At 39.6% G+C, this 22,055-nt stretch overlaps 1 protein-coding gene across 4 annotated transcripts in view; it reads right to left on the bottom strand.

Annotated features, from left to right (window-relative positions):
• The window catches only part of rhbdf1a (rhomboid 5 homolog 1a), a 58,351-nt gene extending 37,474 nt beyond the window's left edge, over positions 1-20,877 (bottom strand). For 2 of the 4 annotated variants that reach the window (XR_013817891.1, XM_079834725.1), the window contains exon 1: positions 20,553-20,830. The gene's annotated coding sequence lies outside the window, so the exon portion shown is untranslated. Of the gene's footprint in view, positions 1-20,552 lie in introns of all 4 variants that reach the window. The other 2 variants (XM_079834726.1, XM_079834724.1) reach the window with 2 other exon arrangements.
• Between the last annotated feature and the right edge of the window lie 1,178 nt (positions 20,878-22,055).

The raw sequence follows: 22,055 nt of genomic DNA, 5'->3' as shown, positions 1-22,055 counted from the left end.
AGGCCCCATTAGAAGGAGCCTTCGAATTGGGAAAGCCTTCGGATTGCACCGCGGTGACGCATTCGGCCTTCGAATGCAGCCTTTGAGGGATGCATCGTCTGAATCGGATGCAGCTAGAGTGTTCGGAGTGGTTTTAGTCCATTACTAGGTGGTTCCTATACAGTAAGTAGAGTTGCACACATGAGACCCAAGTCCCAAGCTAATAATACTTAGAGTTAGGAGGTTGTTCAAAACCCTAACCGCAAATATGAGCAATAGTAATAGTTTTGCAAGCACTAATAATATCATGACCATCCAATAGCAATCCAACCATAAGCCGCTGGATAAAATAAAGTCCCACCCTACATTATTTCCAGCTGCACAGCGTGTCCCACTCACATTGCAGAAATTAATGCATTCTGTGTCATGTTGTCTTTAAAAGAGATGGGGGAGGGCCGATGGTCCGCGCAGCATTCCTTCTCATCAGACGGAAATACTCCGCAACCGCATAGCCTCCCATCATGCTACACACCCCCGAACTGCTCGAGCCCATTACATTTCTGAGCACAGATTGACACTGTAACATGTGAGAGTGTGTCACCCCGAACTATGTGATCTGACATTAAAAAACAAACACACAGGAATACCCTTTGCAGCTGACTCTCTGATCATGTGTCAGGGCAGAGGTGGTCAGGACTGACTGTGTCTCAGTAGTGGGCGGAGCTTCTGCCATTGCCCATGTTTGCTCAGCATGCCTCAACAGTGCAGCAGGTCTTTCCAGGGGAAAGTAAACACTTCAGAGTGACCGATTGCAATCAATGAAGTGAGCATGCAATGTGTGTGCCATGCTCAAAGTGACCGATCACCCACAAATGAAAACTGCTGTTGTTCCAAACATGTATGTTAGGAACAGTTATGGCCTGTTTACGCCTGGCATTAAGACACAAGTGGACAACGCTAAATACAGGTGTAAATGGGATCTAAAACGTTTTGAGCTTGTCCACTTTCGACCACTTCCAGAGGTAGTCGAAGACATATTTGACAGGATTGCTTTCTTAAGCCCTATTCGCACGGGATTAGTATTATCTGGGGACCTCTGGTGATTTGTAATAATTGCAGAGAATGTCTGTGATCCCGTGCTAATCGGCCATGTCTGTAATATGTAAAGTTAAAATTCCCCCGCAAATTACCTACCATATTTCGCCAAACACTGAGGTCCTGTGATAATATTAGTGAGAGAATCGGCATCTCTGTGATTTGGCCGGGATTAGGCGGATCGTATATAATTTTTGCACGGTTTTTGTTTCCTGTGCGCATTTTTATCTTTATCTTTCACGAAGAATGGAGCTAGGCTGCATAAAATGCGCACCGTTATGAATTCCATGCGTCCGCGCAGATTATACTTTCACTTTAGAATGAGCACCAATTTGGGAGTAAATTGCTTGAATGGTGTGTTTAATATTATTCTTAATGAAAAACACAAAAACAGAAAAGGACAATGACAAACTCGCTTAAATAGGCGCTTTTACATTTAGGTTTTAAACTGAATCTTCCGCCATATATTGTTATTATTGCTCAGTTCAGTTTTTAATTGTAGCATCTGTTCTCTAACTGAACTAAATAATTTTTATTACTATAAAACAATCAAAATGATATCGATACGACTGTTTATAATTTCATACAGCTATATCTATAACGAAATTTTGACATCATATCCGGGAGATAAGTCAGTAAATTAGAGTAAAATCACAGGCTTGCTTATCCCGTGCGAATGCGCCACGCAAAATTCAGATGTGGGGGAGTAAGTTCTAAATCACACGAGGTCCCCAGATAATACTAATCCCATGCGAATAGAGCTATAGTGTGTAGACAATCATGTGTTTGCAAAACGCCTACTCTCCGTCTACTGACCTAGCGCGTAAACATTATGGGAAGAGCGCAAGCTTAAAACTTTAGCTGAAGACCAAAATTTGGATTGAAGCCGAAAAATGTACCAAGCACAATGTTCCCTCACCATTCCTGATTTCCAACACGCACTCACAGCATTTGCCGTGGTCTTGCGGCTGTCAAAGCAGAAACGAAAGCTGCTGCTCTCTGTATGTTTTTCTGTCGTCTCCATGCGCAAATGTAAATTGCATGAGCTTATTTTGACCATTAAATCGAAAGATCTGAAAAAAAACCCATACATTTATCCGCCCATTGACTCTCCCTTCGAAGAAATCAGGACAAAAGTGGTCAAAAGTGGACAAAAGAGCCGGATTAAAACACCAAGTGCAAACGGGAATGTGTCTCCCTCGTCTACTTGAGATCCGATCAACCAAATTGCATCTTAATTCCAGGTGTAAACAGGGCCTCAGGTTCAATAATGAATCATTTATATACTGTATGTTTAATGAACTGGACCATCTGATTACTTAAGAAGATCTGACTCGAGACGATTCAAGAATCGGATATTGCTACTTTTCTCATGAACTCTGATGAAAATACCATGAAGAGCAAGGGCAGACGTCAAGTTTTTTTAGTTAACAATTATTTAAATTACACAAAATTATTGAATGACTTCAGAAGATTGGAAAATTACTTTCAGACTTGTAGGGACGTCACTGAGTTCATGCGCTGCCTACAGCTGTCTGCTCAAGCTTCAGACCCCATTTATTGTAATTCTATGTGCGGGGGGAATATTTTCCATGGCAAAAGAAAGCCATTCAGGCTTGAAGCAGTATCACGGTGAGTAAATAATGACAGAATCTACATTTTTGGGTGAACTATCCCTTTAACCTTCTTCAAAGTGACAGTGGAGTGCATACTATTAAAGCATGAAAATAGAGCATGATACAAATTCAAACCAAATAAAACACTGAATACCAAATGGTCAGTTCTACATTCAAGCTCCTTCTACATCTCACGGTTCACTGCAGCGCTGCCTCTACGGCTGCATTAAGCCGGGTGGAGGACTGATTTAATTATCACAAGCAAATTACTCAGATACTAAGTTTCATCAGCTGTTTCTCTCACCATGATCCAGAGGCCGAGGAATCCAGCTCTGAGTCACTGCTGAAACAACCTCCCCTGGTTTTGTAAGACGTGAAGGCCTCACGCACGATATTGTTCAGTGACCTTTAGTTGCTCGCATTATTGTGCAGACTTCCAGTTCTCAACACTCCTATCCAGAAATAGCCTCATATATATTTAACAATCACACGGGGGCCTTAAACTGCGGTAACAGGCATGACTCCCTACATAAGTGCCACTCAACACTTCATACTGTTCAGCTTCACCTCAAAACCACATATAAATGTCACAACACTTCACAAGACTCCAGAGAACAATAGGAATTTGCATAAAATCTACAAAGTAATTTTCTGATTTAAACATGTATAGGAGAGAACGAACCTGTATGGAACCTGAAATGTCTCAGTGCTTTTTTTTTTTGTCCATATAATTGAAATCAAAAGGCCTCCAATGTTTCTGGTTCTTAATGTTTTCAAAATGTCTTTTTTTGTGTGTGTTCTCCACATAAGAAAGAAAGTCATACAGGTTTGGAACGACGAAATGACAGAATTGCCATTTTTATTCTGGATCTATCCCTTTAACTACAGTTTAACTACGGTTTTATTTTGATGTAGCTGCAAGTACTGCATGGGCGAATAATCAAATCGATCAATTATTTAGCAAAGCAACATCCTTGAATAATTCACCAACTTTTTTATTTTTGGAGCATCTATAAACAAATCTGTCTGGTGACTAAACATGAGCAGAGAGTGGTCAGAGAGTCTGTTTCCTCATGAAACCCGCAGGACAACTTTTTTACTCCATTGGAGAAACAAGCACTTGTCTGGATCACTGCAAGTGCATGAATTATCAACCAAAGGAAAGTGCACATTCATTCATCTAGATTCAGGAACAAGCCGTTTATTTAGTTATGTATGTATTTATCTACACAAGCAAAAGCAAAAGTAAAATGAAGGGAATAAAGAGAAAATGTATTTATTATAGGAAGTGCCTTTGTTTGTGGTTGTGTTAAGGAAGAGGTGTGTCTTTAGCTGTTCCTTGAAAGTTTTGATCATCTGAGCAGATCATATGCCTGAAAACCACGAGTGAAATTGTTTCTGTTTTGCATTTTCTTCAAGACAGTATTACATTACAAATTATATTGAGTGAAAAGATGAAAGGCATGGCATGACGCAAATTGAATTTTTGTTGTGACAAAAATATTTGTTTATTTCCAGGTTGTGTTCCAGTTTTGAATATGATTTTTTTCAATATTGACCCCATTATCTATTAAAACTATAACTCCTTTCTTGTCAAATGACAAACTCTGTATAAATATATTTCTGACATAAACAATAGCACCATAACGGGAAAATATTCGGTACAAACTTAGCTATGTTAAGCCATCACAGCATTTTATACAATCCAATGAAAAAGAAAGAGAGGGAATTCAAGGTAGATATTTGTAAAGTGTCAGTTTCTATTTCTACAGTTCTTTTTTACTATAGAGTGGGTGTATTTGGCAACAGAGGGTCTGAAGTTTGCATGCATATGAGCTCCACCCTGAGTTCCTGTGCTGCCTATGCTGTCTGCTCAATGTGTCAGAGGAGAATAAAATAGCAGGAGGCCTCAATGTAGTGAGACCAAAATCACATGACACCCAGCTACAATACACAGTCACATACACCATAGTATTTATTTACACAATAGTGGTGGACATAGTGGTTAAAGGCATAGTTCGCCTAAATGTCTGTCATCATTTAGAGGGTTGCGAGAGTTGGGCCACTTTTTAGCATTAACATCACTGTCAAAAATTGGAACAACATGTAAGGTGAGTAAATGGTGGCAATGGTGACATTTTGGGGTGAACCATCCCTTTAAGTTGACTGATTACGAATGCATTATATGGTAAGTTATTTGAGTTTAGATTTTACCCCTCTATAAATAAAACGATATGTATTTTTTAAACATGCATTAGTGTAAGAAATTGTAGTCTGCCCCGACTCAGATTTCACTCCAATGTATATTTATATTTAGCTCATCCCCAAAATGGCTTAATTATCATAGAGAAGAAGCAAGTCAAGTTATATAGTTTATGTACCATTTCGGTTGATCACATCCTGAGCAAATGGTCATCAATTAGTGGAATAGGAATGGGTGTGGGACACCGAGAACCATCTCAGGCAATGAGGTGTCTCAAATTCATTAAAGGAACACTCTCACTTTTTTTAAAAATAGGCTCATTTTCCATCTCCCCTAGAGTTAAACAGTTGAGTTTTACCGTTTTTGAATCCATTCAGCCGATCTCCGGGTCTGGCAGTAGCACTTTTAGCATAGCTTAGCATAGATCATTGAATCTGATTAGACCGTTAGCATCTCACTCAAAAATGACCAAAGACTTTCAAAATTTTTTATATTTAAAACTTGACTCTTCTGTAGTTACATTGTGTACTAAGACCGACGGAAAATGAAAAGTTGTTATTTTCTAGACCGATATGACTAGGAACTATATTCTCATTCCTGCGTAATAATCAAGGAACTTTGAGCCGTCCCATGGCTGCCGCGTCGCAATGATATTACACAGCGCCTGAAAATAGTCCCCTGCACGCTCCTTGTGCAAGGAGGTTGTCACATTGGTTATGTTGACGGAAGTTAACCTATTTTCAGGCTCTGCGTAATGTCATTGTGTGATATTATTACGCAGGAATGAGAGTATTAGTTCCTAGCATATCGGCCTAGAAAATCGCAACTCTTCATTTTCCATCGGTCTTAGTACACGATGTAACTACAGAAGAGTCGAGTTTTAAATAGGAAAAATATTGAAATTCTTTGGTCATTTTTGAGTGAGATGCTAACGGTCTAATCAGATTCAATGATCTATGCTAAGCTATGCTAAAAGTGCTATCACCAGATCCAGAGATCGGCTGAATGGATTCAAAAACGGTAAAACTCAACTGTTTAACTCTAGGGGAGTTGGAAAATGAGCCTATTTTCAAAAAAAGTGGAGTGTTCCTTTAACATTCATTTACATTAAGAGTGGTAAACTGTAACAGTATAAAATGTTTGATATTTGGATGTTCTGGGTTCATTCTGACACCGGTGAACCCAAAGTGCTACATGTACTTTGTCACTGCTATGCTGCAGTGAACTTCTTCATTAAGATCTTCAACGTCCTCGTCATTTTTACTTACAACAGTGATCACTAGTGTCATACAGGGCAAGCTCTTATACAGGGTGTTGCTCTCTATAATTTCCATATAGCCAATACTAACTAGAGTGGACATGCAGAGAAGGAAAACGTTTTATTTAAATAACCATAAGAAAAGAATGTGTTTTCCATTCACAAGCTGGTGAGAGCAAACACAGCACGTTTACTTTCATAGTCATATTGTGAGGAATCAAATTTCCTTGATCTGTTGTGATAAAAGAGCTTGTGCTATGAAAACATACTATAACTGTCAGAACTCAAAACTTCCTCCCCATTCCAAAAATAGCCTTTATTGAAACTAAGGGTACATTTACATGGCAACAATGTACTAAAAAATGAAAAATTTTCCTTTGCGTTTCTTGCATACAGATGACAACGTCGTCAAAACGATCCCCATTCACACAGATCCACGAAAACAAACTAAAAGCGCTGTATTATTCATGCCAGGCCAGTAGTTGGCGATATCACTTTGTAAAGAAACACTACACACCTATAGACCGAAAATGTAAAGCACATGACATCACCGTTGTCACAAATTCACATTTTTGTTGTTTACACATAGATGAGAACCGTATCGTTTTTAAAAACTTGCACTTTGAAAGCCACAGAAAGTCTGGGTACATGAGAATAATAAATCGCAATTCTTGTGCTTTGTTGTTTTTGATATGAAACCAAGTCTCAGATTTAAAATTCTGTCCATTTTACTATGAAATTGAGGGGGGAATACAGTTTTGCCGCTGTTTAATGTGGCATGACAGATCGCTGTAGCGCCTCAGATCAGCGACAGCACGAAGGGCACGTGAATTGATCATCTCCTCCGCTTTAATACCAAACATGAATGAACATCTGATGGTATGTTAAAAGATACAGTAAAACTTACCAAATCCAAGTCATGTAATCGCTCAATCAGTGTTTTAACCGCAGAAAGACGTCAATAAGACAGCCTGTAAACATGTCATGTAACGTCACAGAACCTCAGAAAAACCATATTCAGTCACCATAAACCTGTTAGTCAGCTAGAAAAATGTAAATCCGTCAAGTTGACAGCCACCATTTAAATGTTTATATTTCAAAAAACTAATTGGAGTAGAAATAATGCAATCTTGAAGTCAGGAGGCCTATTATAACTGTATAATTATAAAAACTTAATTGAGTGTAATTCAAGTGTTTTTACAAATCCGTTCATTTTAACCTTCAATATTATAGTAATGTTGTACCAACTGACTATGTATAGTTTACAGCATTAGTTGAGATTTTTTATTCCCTTGGGAAAAAAAAATCTCAAAAAAACTTATGCTGATATATCCTAAATAATCGATATCAAAATGCTTGGGAATCAAAACCGAATTGAATCGTGAGATTTGTGTCAATACCCAGCCCTAGTATTTACACATCATTAACGCCAACCAGGTGATGAGAAAGCTATTTATATAATAAATAATGGTTATTTTCATAATGACTGAAAATAATGAGTGGTCCAGCTCCAAAATCACACCATTGGATGAGTTGGTCAGGATACTCATAGTGTTTACGGGAGTTTGTTCATAGGGCAATCAACATATGAATGGTTTATAGCTGTCTCTGCATATTAAGCTGGGATAGAAGAAAGTCTTTAATGAAAATTACACACTTCACCTTTAAATGCACACAAACAGAGTCAGTGAATAAAGGCAGAGTGTCTCTGCAACCCTATGTACGTGAAGACAACTCCCACTACAGATGTCAAAAGGATCAATAGTGTCAACTTTTCAGTTTGTGGGAGTATTTTGACAAGACATTTGACCTCTTTTCATTCTGACTCTCTGGCTGTGCTGAGTTTCCTCTCAGGAGAGCAGCTTTACAAACAGCGAAACAGCCCATATTTCAAGCAGCTCCCTGATGCTCCAAGCCGCATCCTCAACCTGCTAAACAAGTGACTGATTGTCTGCTGGAGGTCAGACATTTTCCTGTTAAGTGAGCTAAGAGAGCGGACTCAGTCACAGCGTGCCCAAAAACATGTGATCCCCATCTAAATAGTTTCCAGCATGATATCAGCCTGAATCAGGGCCACAGAAGCTCTTATTGTGCTCTCAGTATGAGCCTGATGAGCATCAAGCAGAACAGAGGGTCAGCAGACGGACCCATCTTTGCAAGGAAAAAACATCCAGGGGAAAATTCCTCACAATGCAGCACAATTTCTGCTTTCTAAGAAGAGTTGCAAGTAAAAGTACGGCCCAATGTACTGATTCATATGAAGGAATTTTCTGTATTTATGTAGGCGTTTAACTAGTATTTTGAAATTTGCATTGCATCGCGTTTTTGAGTTGAAGGAAACGTCTGTAAAAGTAACGGAAAAGGTACTGGTAATTTTCCACCAGGTCATTATCCGCTTTTTCATCTTACAGTTTGAGATGTTTATATCTCTAAATATATAACTATCATATAATATAATTTCTCAGATAATATAATTATTTTTTGCACTGCATACAACTAATACAACTAGAAACTACCATATTATATGATATTATTATATCCTCTGTAGGGTGGGATATTTATTTTAGCCTTTTTCTATAAACAAACTTATTCAAGTTTCCTCAGCTTGTATCATTATGCTAAAAATACAAAGAAGATTCTGGACTATATTAGACTCTGAACTTCTGAGCTTATCTTATCTGCCTGCAAAAAGCAACAACCCCAACAATAGTCCTCAAAGGACAGCAAAGATTCCATCCCATCACATCCGCCTCAAGTGAGGCGAGAGTCAAAGGTCAGAGTTCTGCTTATTTGAGGAGGCATGGAAGGAAGTGAGGAGAAGAAGAGCTGATGAGACACAAATGGAAGAAGGAAACGCACGCATGTCTGGGACTCTTCTCTGCTTCCGCCAGTCACATTTAAGGAAAAAAACACAAGTCGATTTTGATATGCCAGTGATAAGCCTGTGATACGCCTATACGTGATAAACAGAGCAGAATGTCACCCGTCTATACATAGCACACAAAATCAATCTTGTTACCATGCATTTTATGCAGTTGTTTGGCAACATTGACACTGAGGGAAAAACACCATCACATCACTTCCTGCCATCATCACAGAATTTTCTGGGCTCATCACAAAAGAAATTCCCAGTTATCATCATGAAACCATAGTTCCTCCTTACGAAATGTTAAAACAGAGCTATTATCGTTTAATCAACCATTTATATTGATTAAATATATTAGATAAAATTATATATACATATTAGATCTGCAATAAGTTCAAGCACTAAACAATTACTAAGTGGAAATAAATAACTAGACCTGAAATAAAAAGAAACCCAAAAAGTATTCAAAAACGAGACAACTAAATTACTAACAATATTTTGAAAAGCGAATTCAAAATATGAATAAAAACTATAATAGTGTATAAATGATACTAAAAATAGTACTGTGTTAAAACAAAAAAAGACTTCCTCTGAAATATCTGGTTGAACAGGATCCCGCCAGGTTTAAACGGCACTGAGATCACTGCATTTTGAATGATCTTCAAAAGAGGGTGTAAGCAAAGTGCCCTGTCGAAGCAAGTTAGAAAAAAAGCACGAAAGGGAAGTGCAACGGCTGGGTATGACTTTGTCCTCACGCCCTCACATGACTTCAGTGCAGCAGCGCTCAATTGAGCCACAGCAGCAAATACCACATCTGCCCAGTGCCTCGCACTACAAACACTTTGTGAAAGTCTCTATATAAACTACTTTTGGGAATCATTTGAACTGGAGACACACAGCTACTGACATTTTTTTAAATGCTCGATCATATCATTTGACATGCTGTTTGAACATCTGGTCTTTCTGGAATTCCTCCCCCACTGATGGCAGAGATCGTGGGAAAGGAAATGATCTTATCATACAAAGCCCATCCCTTTCATGTGCACGTTGCAAATGCAAACAGCGATAAGTGTATATGAGTCCTGCACAGGTGAAGCTCATTATCATGAAAATGAAATGCTGGGAAGCAGACAGCAGGGCTTGAAGGTGCAGATCTGGTTCTTGTGGTTTAGGCGGGCGGTCTAACCCGGGGCACAACCATGTGGGTTGATGACACAGTTTCGCTGTCTGCTTAAATTGTACCACAATGTCAGTTGAAAGGGATCTTTCTCACCTCTCATGTCGTTACAAACTTGTATGACTTACTTTCTTCGGGACACAAAGGGAGAATTTTTTTAATAATATGAAGGGGGAACTTATTATTCACGTGAAAGAGAATTGGGGGTAATCAAGCTCCAAAAAAAAGTACAATAAAAATATAATAAAAGTAATATGGTGTTGCTCCCCCTTTTGCTGCCAAAACAACCCTGACCTGTTGAGGCATGGACTCCAAAAGGTGTGCTATGGTATCTGTCACCAAGATGTTAGCAGAGATCCTTTAAGTCCTGTAAGTTGCGAGGTGGGGTCTCCATGGATCGGACTTGTTTGTTCAGCACATCCCACAGATGCTCGATTGGATTGAGAACTGGGGAATTTGGAGGCCAAGTCAACACCACAAACCATTCCTGAACCATGTTTGCTTTGTGGCTGGGCGCATTATCCTGCTGAAAGAGGACATAGACACCAGGGAATACCGTTTCCATGAAAGGGTGTACATGGTCTGCAACAATGCTTAGGTGTCAAAGTAACATCCACATGGATGGAAGGACCCAAGTTTTCCCAGCAAAACATTGCCCAAAGCATCAGCACTGCCTCCACCAGCTTGTCTTCATCCCACAGTACATCCTGGTGCCATGTGTTCCCCAGGTAAGCGACACATCCACGTGATGTAAAAGAAAAGACCAGGCCAGGCCACCTTCTTCCATTGCTCCGTGGTCCAGTTCTGATGCTCATGTGCCCACTGTGTTGGTGCTTTCAGCGGTGGACAGGGGTCAGCATGGGCACCCTGACTGGTCTGTTGCTATGCAGCCCCATACACAACAAACTGAGATGCACTGTGTATTCTGACCTTTCTATCAGAACCAGCATTAACTTCTTGAAAAATTTGAGCTCCAGTAGCTCGTCTGTTTGATCGGACCACACGGGCCAGCCTTCGCTCCCTACGTGCATCAATGAGCCTTGGTCGGCCTTGACCCTGTCGCCGGTTCACCACTGTTCCTTCCTTGGAGCACTTTTGATAGATACTGACCACTGGGGAACACCCCACAAGAGCTGCAGTTTTGGAGATGCTCTGACCCAGTCTTCTAGCATCACAATTTGGCCTTTGTCAAACCCATTTTTCCTGCTTCTAACACATCAACTTTGAGGACAAAATGTTCCCTTGCTGCCTAATTGTCCCAAGCGTTCGTTTGTTTAGGTTACAAAGTAACCATTTGCATACACAAAGGAAGTGTTTTAACGTTTAGCTAGCGGAACCGAACAGAATGTAGTTGAAGAACTATTTAAGAAAAACGAGATGCTAAAAAAAAAAGTAAGCAGCCAGCACCACTACGCGCCAAATAATTTTCTTCTCAAATGCGACTGAAAAGGCTTTTCACTGAGAGCTCTGAGTAAGTGAATCACATGGCTCCCATTAAGCCACTCATCTCTGTTATAGTCATAGAGTTTTGCAATCTTAGTACATTTTCAGTCACCCACATTCAAGAGGTCTCCAAGCAAGCAGTCACTTCCATTCACACGTCAGAATCATTTCTGCTGCTTTTGAGAGAGCTGGGAGTGACCTTGAGCGGTGTTGACAACACGTAATTAAGGTTGAGGGGAAAAGACATAGCTGTGTTGGGAGAGAGAGAGAGATAGAGAGAGAGAATGAAGAAGAAAACGGCAGGAGGAGAGCAGCAGACCCCTGCAGCTCGTACAAACAAGGAAAAACAGCAATTCCAAGCAGGCAGGCTTAGTTTCCTTCCTTCAGACCCCGCACACACCAGAGCAGGAGCATGTGTGACACACACTAGCTTACCATGGCTGTGGACAGACAAGACAAGAACAGAAGGAAAGTGCTCTCGTCAGCGCTCCACATGGGAGTAAGTGTGCCATGATGAGTCTGCAGTTGTGCGTGCCGCGCTTGTGCAAGAGTGTGAGCCAAAATCTGGGCTGCATCCCAGGGCAGCAATCTAACAGCTTCTATTACTGCTTTGTTTTTATCGTGATGCTTGCCGTCAACAAGGCAAGCGCTCGTTTGTTCTCTTTTTCCTGTTTTTGTTTCCCAAAAGAAGAGGCCTCATGTGGCGCATGCTTCTTTTCTGCCTTTGCACAGCGCTTGATCCACCTCCTGCATATTTGAAAGAGTTTACATCATTTGGCAGGCACATAGCAGTGCCAAGTTATGACTAATGGAAGGGAGACTTGGCTGGATTGCATCCACATAGTTTCAAGCAAGGTATGCTGAACGCCCAAAACAACACATCTGGTGACAATGTTCAACAGAACACATGAAAATCAATGGATTTTTTTATTTATTTCCCCTTCTCTGAAAACAAACCATGGAAGGTTGTGCAATGCGTTCACACTGACCTTACAGGAATCTTCCTGTCAGTTATTATTAGTCATCATGCATGCATCCACCTATTCCCAAAAGGCCACTGAAGGCCAAGTCACACAGCGGCTCAAAACACACCCTCAGTTTTTGGTTTGAAGTCTAGACTAGTTTGATTCTGTCCAGACTGCACATGACTTCAAGTAGACAAACAGGGTCGGGCAGCCTCCTCAGACTCATGCCACACTGTATGCTAAAGATAGAGACGGGCGAGTTGGCCGACCTATTTAAAAGTGGCCCTTCATCCTCACTGCAATAATATTTGCACACAGGCCTAACTACAGGCGGGACAAAACAACAGCCCAAGACCCATCATAAATTACTGCCTGCTGCATTATGCAGGCAATAGTGAATTTGCACTGTATTTTGATGTCTAAAATAGATATTTTTACATTTCAAAGGAAGAAAGATAACATCCCCCAAATTCATACGCAGACAGATAGTAATAGAAGCAGGATGGGGTGGCTGGTGGGAAAGCTTCTCAGAAAAAGTTATCTGCTAGGGCACAATACAATTTCTAAGAGAGGCGACAGCAGAACTTAAGATGTGTTCAAGTCCTTCTGGGAAGTTTACATAGGGCTGGGCGATAAAAACATACCGATATGTATCGCGATAGACACGTAATCGATATCAATAAAAAATGCGTTCGATAAAACGTTCGATCACTTTTTTTATTATAATCGGATTATAATCAGAGGAAGGCTACATTTAAAATAAATGTTTAAAATGTAAAATATTTTTCTCCTGGTCCTTACTTTAAATAAGTCATAAAAATATCAATAATTATCGATATCGACCTATATGAAACTCTTATATCGTGATACAGTTTTCAGCCATATCGCCCAGCCCTAAGTTTACATATTCAGAAATTGTAAATACAGCATGTGCTTTAGGGTTAGTGATTTTTGACTTGCTGGACAGTTTCATATAATTTAAGCTTTTTAGCACTAGTGCAACATTATGAGGAACAAAACAATATGCTACATATGTTTGGTCACAAGTCAGTTTTCACATAAACAATAACAAATGAGCATAAAAGTTGGCGTAAACGTATACATTTTGTAAATGTATACATTTTGTAAATGTATGTTATAGATGTTCTTGTGAATGATTCATCCATATGTGTGTTTACTCTTGGCAACACTTTTGTTTAGGGTCCAATTCTCACTATTAACTAGTTGCTTATTATTAGCATGCATATTACCAATATATTGGCTGTTTATTAGTACGTATACAGCACATATTAATGCCTTATTCTGCATGACAATATTCTACACCAACAGCGTCAGAACTGGTCTAAATTTTAATTTTCTAAATTTGCTTTGACGGCAAGTCCACAAGTCAACCAGCCCACCAGGAAGCTCCCTACGGTCACTCCATCCATCTGCCTGATGTTCTCCACAGGCCTCTAAAGTGAAGAGATTATGAGAGCAAGGCTCACAAGATGAGGAACACATGTGCTTCATATGAAAAACATTCAAATCTAACCTGAAATATCTAACACATTAACCCTCGATGGAAAATGTATGATGGGTACCTTGCTGAAAAATCCAACATAGACCGGCCTGTTGGTCCATAGTCATGCTGTTCTCAAGCAAAACTGATCTGGTTTAACTGGTTCACCAACAACCAGCATCCCATGAAAAATATACCATTTGGTGGTGACCAGAAATACTGGATTTTTTCTTAAATAACAGATTGTAAATGATTGAATGATGATTGTAATGTAAATACAGGGAAAAACATAACCCAAGACACTGATCAAAGCCCTTCCTGTGGGAACACCCACAACATTACCAACATTACACAACATAACCATTCACAAAATGTATTGACTTAATGAACCCTCACCCTCTCATTCAGAAACCCTCTTTGCTCATTAAAAGCTGATTAGTCTGAAAACCCATAGTCACTCAATTATGCCTGTAGCTGTGTAGAACAGGACTGACAGCAGAGGTAAAGGCATCTGAATCTCGTGATCTAGAGAGCTACAACAGACCTGCATCATAGTTACAGAGAAATGTTCAACAGCAAGTCACAATCTGTCAGATCTAACCAAACACCTGAAACTGGCAAGACACACAGAAGTTACATTTTAAGAGAACATGATTTATGCTCCAAAACACACACAAAGAATATTTCAAAGACCACAATATTTTTTTTTCACCCAGCAAACACATCAGAATATGATTCAGAGTAGCGCATTCTTGCTTTTAAAAGGGCATTACAAAACAAATAAAATGTGCTGAAATATACAATATAGGTGTGAAACACAGCTGCGCCTTAAGCAATACAGCACAGAATCTCTTACCTTACTATTTATGCACAATTCTCCATGCGGTTTATGATTGTTTGCTCACATAATGACTTTAATTATCTGTGTTTACCTTCTGTGCCGCCACATTTATTATATATACTAGCAGGTATTTTTAGCTAACATTAATATTAGTAGTTAGTGCATGATTCAATTTGAGGAAACGCTGCCAAGTTCATTGCTACTTTGAGGTCAAGTTAATCAAGTAAAATGAAACCACATGAGATCATGCTCCTGTTAATACATCCTCTGGCACAGAGTTGCAATTTTGATTTTAAAAAGATACATTCATTTATTCCAGAACCCAAACAGGCACTGCACGTTTCTAAAAGTGCATTCAAAAAGATTAAATTAACAAAGTGGTGTGCTAGAGTCCACTTCCGAAGAAGGAGGTGTGCGGCTGGGACATCCCCAACATCTCTGACACAAATCAAATACTGCTTCTTTGAAAATATGAAACTATGAAAAGGCAGACTCTTTTTTTAGCTACTTTAAGTGACACCAGACTTGTCAGACAAGTTAGTCAACATGTCTTCCTGTAAGCAATACTGTTACTTTGAATTTTTAAACGTGTCTACTGGACACATAACAGGAAGAACTTAGTTATACTTTAAATAGTGCTGATAGTAAAATACCAGCACACTCTATTACCTTCAAACCTCCCGTATTGTTTTGCAACCCCGGCGGTTACAGTAAACCACAAGACCACCAATGCACTACAGAAATGCTCATATGGTTCGCTAGATTCATTACCTGCGGTGATAAAGGATGGCCTTAATGTCATTTCACAACACATGCTAAATCCACATGGTGCTATTCAGACCTCAGATGAGCGGTTTCTGACTCACAAGGAACTGTTTGAAGAAAAAAAAAAGTACTTGAGAAGAATTTCATACAGCTTTTTCTTGTCCATATAAAGCTAAAAAAAAGAACACATGGTCACAGAGTCACACCTTTGAGTTTGCAGACCAGACCACAATAACGCCACACAAACTGAGCATAGCTGTACTTTTGATAGCAACTGAAACTTAAAGGGCATTCACACTGATAGCGATTAAATTACTGGAGGTCACTGAGCTCTGTGCATGTGTTTTGCTTCCACTATAAATGGCAAACTTTCATTACCTACGTTTACATGCAACCAAACAACCTGTTAGTAACTGGACTGATGACTCAGACTCAGTTGGAATTAATAGCCTTCATGAAATAATCGATCCGTTTTGGAATAATCTGATCAATAGGAAAGACATAAGCAAATACTTGAATCTGGCTATTTTCTCAATTGGATTCAAAAATACCTCACACGTACAGTGCCGTAATACACATATTTACATTTTACCTCAAACAAATGTATCTTTATTTACGTCTCATGTCTTATGAACTGGTCAGTGGAAGAGACTGAATATATAAATATATGTCGTTTTCATTTATATCATCAAAACGTTCAGTATCTGCAATCGGATTGGATTCATTTGGATTGACGGAAAAGTGCATGTAAACATACCTATTGAAAATCAATGACTTGCTTTATCGCTCCAAACTGCTGCCAGCGTGAAACACGCTTTCTACCATTGTTTGACAAACCACTGATTGAACCAATGTTGTTATATCCGGCCCAGTCAGGCCATTAAAACAAACAGACTGCAATTTGGCACAGCAGAAATTACGCACACCACTAAACAATTTCTCTGCCAGAAATATCTTTTAAATTGGGAAGTTTGATAGAAAACAAAACCACATGTAATGAAAGCGATCCACTCTTGGCTCGACAGACCGACCGACCGACAGTCAGACAGACATGCCGTGTGACTCATCCACACATGACCACTCTTCTCCATTACTTACAGCCACCTGCGGCATCAACCTACTCCAGCACTATCCTCCCCTTGTCCTTTCCTCTACTGTGCCGACCTAGAGCCCAGTTGGAGCGCACCTGCGACACATAATGACGACAGTTGATCGAAGCCCTGCTTAATCGGGCTTGTTACATCACCATGAATGATGATCCCCTGAATGAGATAATGTTTCGAAAGCATTGCGAGCACAAGCTGGAGCGGGACGTGGTGATAGGCCAGGGACACCTTGCGCAGCACAAACTTTAGAATAGAAGCTCTAGCTCGCCCAATAAAATAACTACTTGTATTCTTAACCATCTCTTGTGTATATGCATGCAAAACATCAGCGATAAGGTTTCACAGGGGTACTAAATTAGATGCAGGCCAGTAACTGCCTCTTCAAAACACACAAGCATGGCCTGAAGCGGCGCACACACCCCCTAAAACCAAAGACATCGGTTAGTAAAAGGCTAACATGCAGGTTGTGTTTTGAAACCTGAAAAGTGCTGCCATCGCAGGAAGTATGGCATATGGATCTCAATTTTGTACCACAATCATTAAATATTCAGTTAGTTGTGCTCCCCTTGAACTGGTTTTTAGATCATTAGATGTGACATTATTGTGCCTTGGAAGCCTGTCTGAATCGAACTGTGAATGTATTTGTGCCAAATAAGAGTTGACTGCTTTGTACCATACATCTATCAGTCTACAGTCATTGCATACTTGTTTAGAAAAATTTGTATATTGATGTGTATTCTTTGTTTATGTGGTCTCGTTCTGTCACCCTCCACATTGTCTCGTTCTTTTGATTATGGAAGGCTTTATTCCAAAAATTATGACATTCTGTTTGTGCGAAAATTGGGCAAATTGTCTACTATCCTCTGTTGTACGTTCAGCTCAGTTTTATGCACTGTTGGGGAAAGTTACTTTTAAAAGTAACGTGTTACATTATTGTGTTAGTCCCTAAAAAAAGTAACAAATTGTGTTACTTTCTATGCAAAGTGTTAAGTTAATTTTGTTACATTCTCACATGAGCTGGGCTTACTTACTTGGTTTTGCTTGCTAACAAAATAACATTTTTGCCAAATGTAAAGGCTCCAGCCTCAGGCTGAAGGAAATGCAAATTCGCACCTGTACAGAAGAGGGCGCAGCTCAAACCTTATTGCTTATTGGTATGGTTGAATTGGATCATCGCAGGTCAGCAGCAAAGACATCGGTTAGTAAAGTGAGATTAAATACATAAAGTATATTGTGTTATTTATAATATTTAATTGATGCAGGTTTGCGTAATATTCAGATGAATAGAATATTCAGTTTTTATTCATTTTGAGGAATACTGAATCAGTTTTTTTATAGAAGCTTGTTTCCGCCACAGAATGAAAACGCAAAAAGGTAACTGCGACTTTTTTTCTGAGAAAAAGTGTTAAATATTTTCCTCAGAATTGGACTGTGGCAAGCAGCGAGGCCGAGGGACCGTGAGAACGGGGCGAGGCCGGTCGTGAGTGATAATGAGGAGGAGCTTGGACGCATAAAAGGAAGAGCGACGAGGTTATGTGTGTGCGCAGCAGTTTTCCATGAGGCTGGCTGCCGCTTTTACTTTCAGTTTGTTTGTTTTATTGATTAAAGTGTGTTTAACGTTCCCCGGTTTCCACCTCCTCCGTCCCATAACAATGAATCCCGTTACATGGACTTTATTCACAATTCTGAAAAAAGAAGTTGAGAAATTGTGAGAAAAATGTCAGAATTGCGAGATGTAAACTCGCATTTGTGAGATAAAAAGCCGCAATTATCTTTTAAATTATGTTTTATTCTGTGGCGGAAACAAGCTTTCATAGTTTTGTGAAAGTGAGATGAGTAAATACATGCTCACATTAGTGTACAACAACAATAATCATGTTCACACAGCGCACCAGCACCTCTGCACTTAAGGCCTTTACACACCGGGACGAATATCGCGCACGCTTATCGCCAACGTTTTTCGTGACGTTTTTCGGCGCGTCTTGAGTGTTCACACCCAAGTGATTTCCACTGGCGATGCGCAGAGTGAACGTGCACATTCAGTAGATGCGCTCCCGGTACACAAGGTGAAGAGCTTCTGACACTCGCTTGTCACACAGAAGAAGAAGAGAGACAGTATTTACGTGCTTGCCAAAACCACAGATATATTATGTCTATGGCCAAAACCATTCACACACTTTTTGCTAACTGGCAAGCAGCATTAGCAGCTCATCTTCTTCTTTGTCTACTTACTACTTCTTCGTCGTATCAACGTGTGCTCGGCAAGACCGATTTGTGCTTGAGCGCCACCAAGTCTTGTTTTATTGTCACTTCAGCAGCTCCAGGCACGTGAAAAAAAGCGCTGATCTCATTGGTCAGCCAGTTTTTAACGCGCCGTGTCAAAATAAAAAAACCAACCCGAGGCGTTTTTTTAACTGCCGTTTTGCGCGTTGGTGTGCACACTCACATTGGCGCCCTTTTAGTCACGAGGCGTTAAACGTCGGCGATAAACGCGCACGAAAATCGTCCCGGTGTGAACAGGCCTTTACTCCCGATTTCTCTTAACATGGGGAAGGGAAAGGTGTCAGTCAATAAAACTTGCGTTACTTATTTGAAAAATTAAATAGTTTGTTATAAATTTAAAAGTAATGCATTACTAGTTACTTGAAAAAAGTTATCTGATTACATAACTCACTTTACATGTAATGCTTAACAATGGTTTTATACTTTTATTATTATGACAAATAACAAAGTTGAACCACAGAGACTTTGCTTAGAACAGAAAGATAAATGCATCTAAACATTTTATAAAACTCATTATTGAAAAAAAACTGTAAAACTGTAAAAATGTGTTCACTGACAGCATAACTTATAAAGCATAAAACTGAGCTGAACACACAACAGGATGACACAAGCAGAGGACACAAACCGAAGACAGGAAGGCTGACACACATAAAACAACGGCAACAATAGACAATGTTTTTTATGTTCCAAATAAATATTAAAGATAGGTAAGTAAATCCAATAAAATACTAATTAACATTTTTTTTATGTTATTTATGATTTATTATTTACAACCCCACGTGAAAAAGGGCAATGCACACGAGGCCAGCTGCGGCCTTTGGTTTTGAACAGACTGAATGCATCTAAAAAAAATAGAGGTAATACTAATCAACAATCAGCTGATAAAAAAACACTATGTGGGCGTGGCATCAATAACAATCGAACTGACGTCAACATATCACAATGGCCAGTGCAGGAAATAAGTGAATTGATTAGTATGTATGGCTATGTATATATTCGTCTCAGAAAGATTGGCCCTTTGACAACCAATGCAGCGTTTAACAGATCTAGGCAATAAGACCTTCAAACCACCATGAGGTTTGTAATATTACAGGATACAGTGATTAAGCATATCAAGTAAACTGGACTGGACTAATGTAGGATGAAGTCGTAAACACGGAACAGCACACGCGCCTTCACGACATGCGAACGTCTCGTGATTAAAAAAAACCCTCCGCTAACATCAAGTTCAAGTTCGGGTACACATCCTTAAAATCGTTTAGCATTTAAATACACCCACATATGTAAACGACATGGTAAGAAACCAGTATATTCTTTAAAACTCTACGATGCATTATAATGACACACAGATGCATCGATTGGATCTCAAGACGCACCGGCATGTGCATTGCATTGGCGTATATTAACCTACACAGCAAAGCCTGGAAATGAATCGTTACGAAATGATCACCTACCCTTATTCGATTCACAAGCACTTCGAAACGGTGGGAAATATTAACCTCCCTGTGAAATGTCGAGGGTGTATTGATGTTTATTTCATTTTGTCCAACGTTCAAAAGCAGCGCAAAAGATAAACAGCTGCAGATGTCAAAGTGTCTCAGTCTTCTTGAGGCTCTCGGTGATAAAATCCAATGTTAAGACATTGTAGAGCAGTTCATATGATTGTTCCCACGCAGCGGCGAGTACATTCCCTCGCGCGCACGACACACTGCGAGAAGCGCTCGGCTCGGGTAAGTTTAGTTTTGGTCTGCCGGTAATTCAGTTTCATAGACCGGAGCCCCGCCCCGGCCGAGTCGTCAAGTGCGTGGCCGATTGGTGCGCGTACACACACACACACTGGGAGGCGCAGAGACTCATACAGTGTGTGTGTGTGTGTGTGTGTGTGTGTGTGTGTGTGTGTGTGTGTGTGTGTGTGTGTGTGTACAGCCATGACTAAGCAGGGAAATCTGTTAAAGACAGGACAGGAGTTTATGAATTCCTCTCAACTGTTATTACAGTCGTGAGATATTTTGGGCACTAGTTGTTTAGTTGCTGTGTGGGTTTAAATATTAACTGTGACAGAAACTCATTTAGATAAGGGTGTGGATGAGCACATGACCAGACGTTCAGACACACTTGAGTAATTACACGGTCTTCTTACTTCCTTCTAATAGAAGAATATTAGGCTAGATTTATTACTCATACTATTTCAACAGGCACAGTGTGTAAATTTATGTAGGCCTAAAAAACAACAACAACAACAACAACAACTGTGTTTTATGTGGTAACATTGAAATTGACTGTTTTTAGTAAAACATTTTTTTTTACTTATTTTATCAGTTATGCAGCCCTCAAACTCGACCAGCATTGAAAGGCCCGGTTTCACAGACAGGGCTTAGACTAAACCAGGATTAGGCCTTAGTTCAATTAGAGCATTTAACCCCTTAACTGTAGTTTTAAAGCAGACACAAAGTTATGGAAGTTTAAATTTACTGTAAATAAAAATACTGATCAAATATATTATACGAAAAAAAAGGCGATAAAAAAAAAAAGAGTGCCAGGTGTCCCGCCAGCGGGTTTGACAGTTAAGAGGTTAAGTAGCTTTTATAAACATGCATTTGAAAAAAACAGGGTGTGCATCCTGAGACAAAACAAGCACAGACATATTTTAAGGCTATGTCCGTTAAAATAGCTCAAACATCCATTTTAGACTAGGACTAGATTAAGCCTTGTTTGTGAAACTGGAGGCAAGAGTGCAACTAGGCCTGTTTACTTTTTGTATCACTCCGCCTCACTGTGTTTGTTCCAGACTGACTGTCAGTCTCTGAGTTAACTGTTAGAATTTTGTGACTTTTTCGTCAAGTTACTTTACTACAAATAAGTGATATTGTTAAGTGTCTTGTGTCCAAAACCTTGGAGATTATATACCGGTAGTGCACTCGTTCAATTCTGTTTGCACCACAATAAGAAGTTTATAA

This window comes from Gobio gobio (assembly GCF_949357685.1).
Source record: "Gobio gobio genome assembly, chromosome: 1".
NCBI lineage: Eukaryota > Metazoa > Chordata > Actinopteri > Cypriniformes > Gobionidae > Gobio > Gobio gobio.
This window is presented reverse-complemented; position numbering and strand designations above follow the sequence as displayed.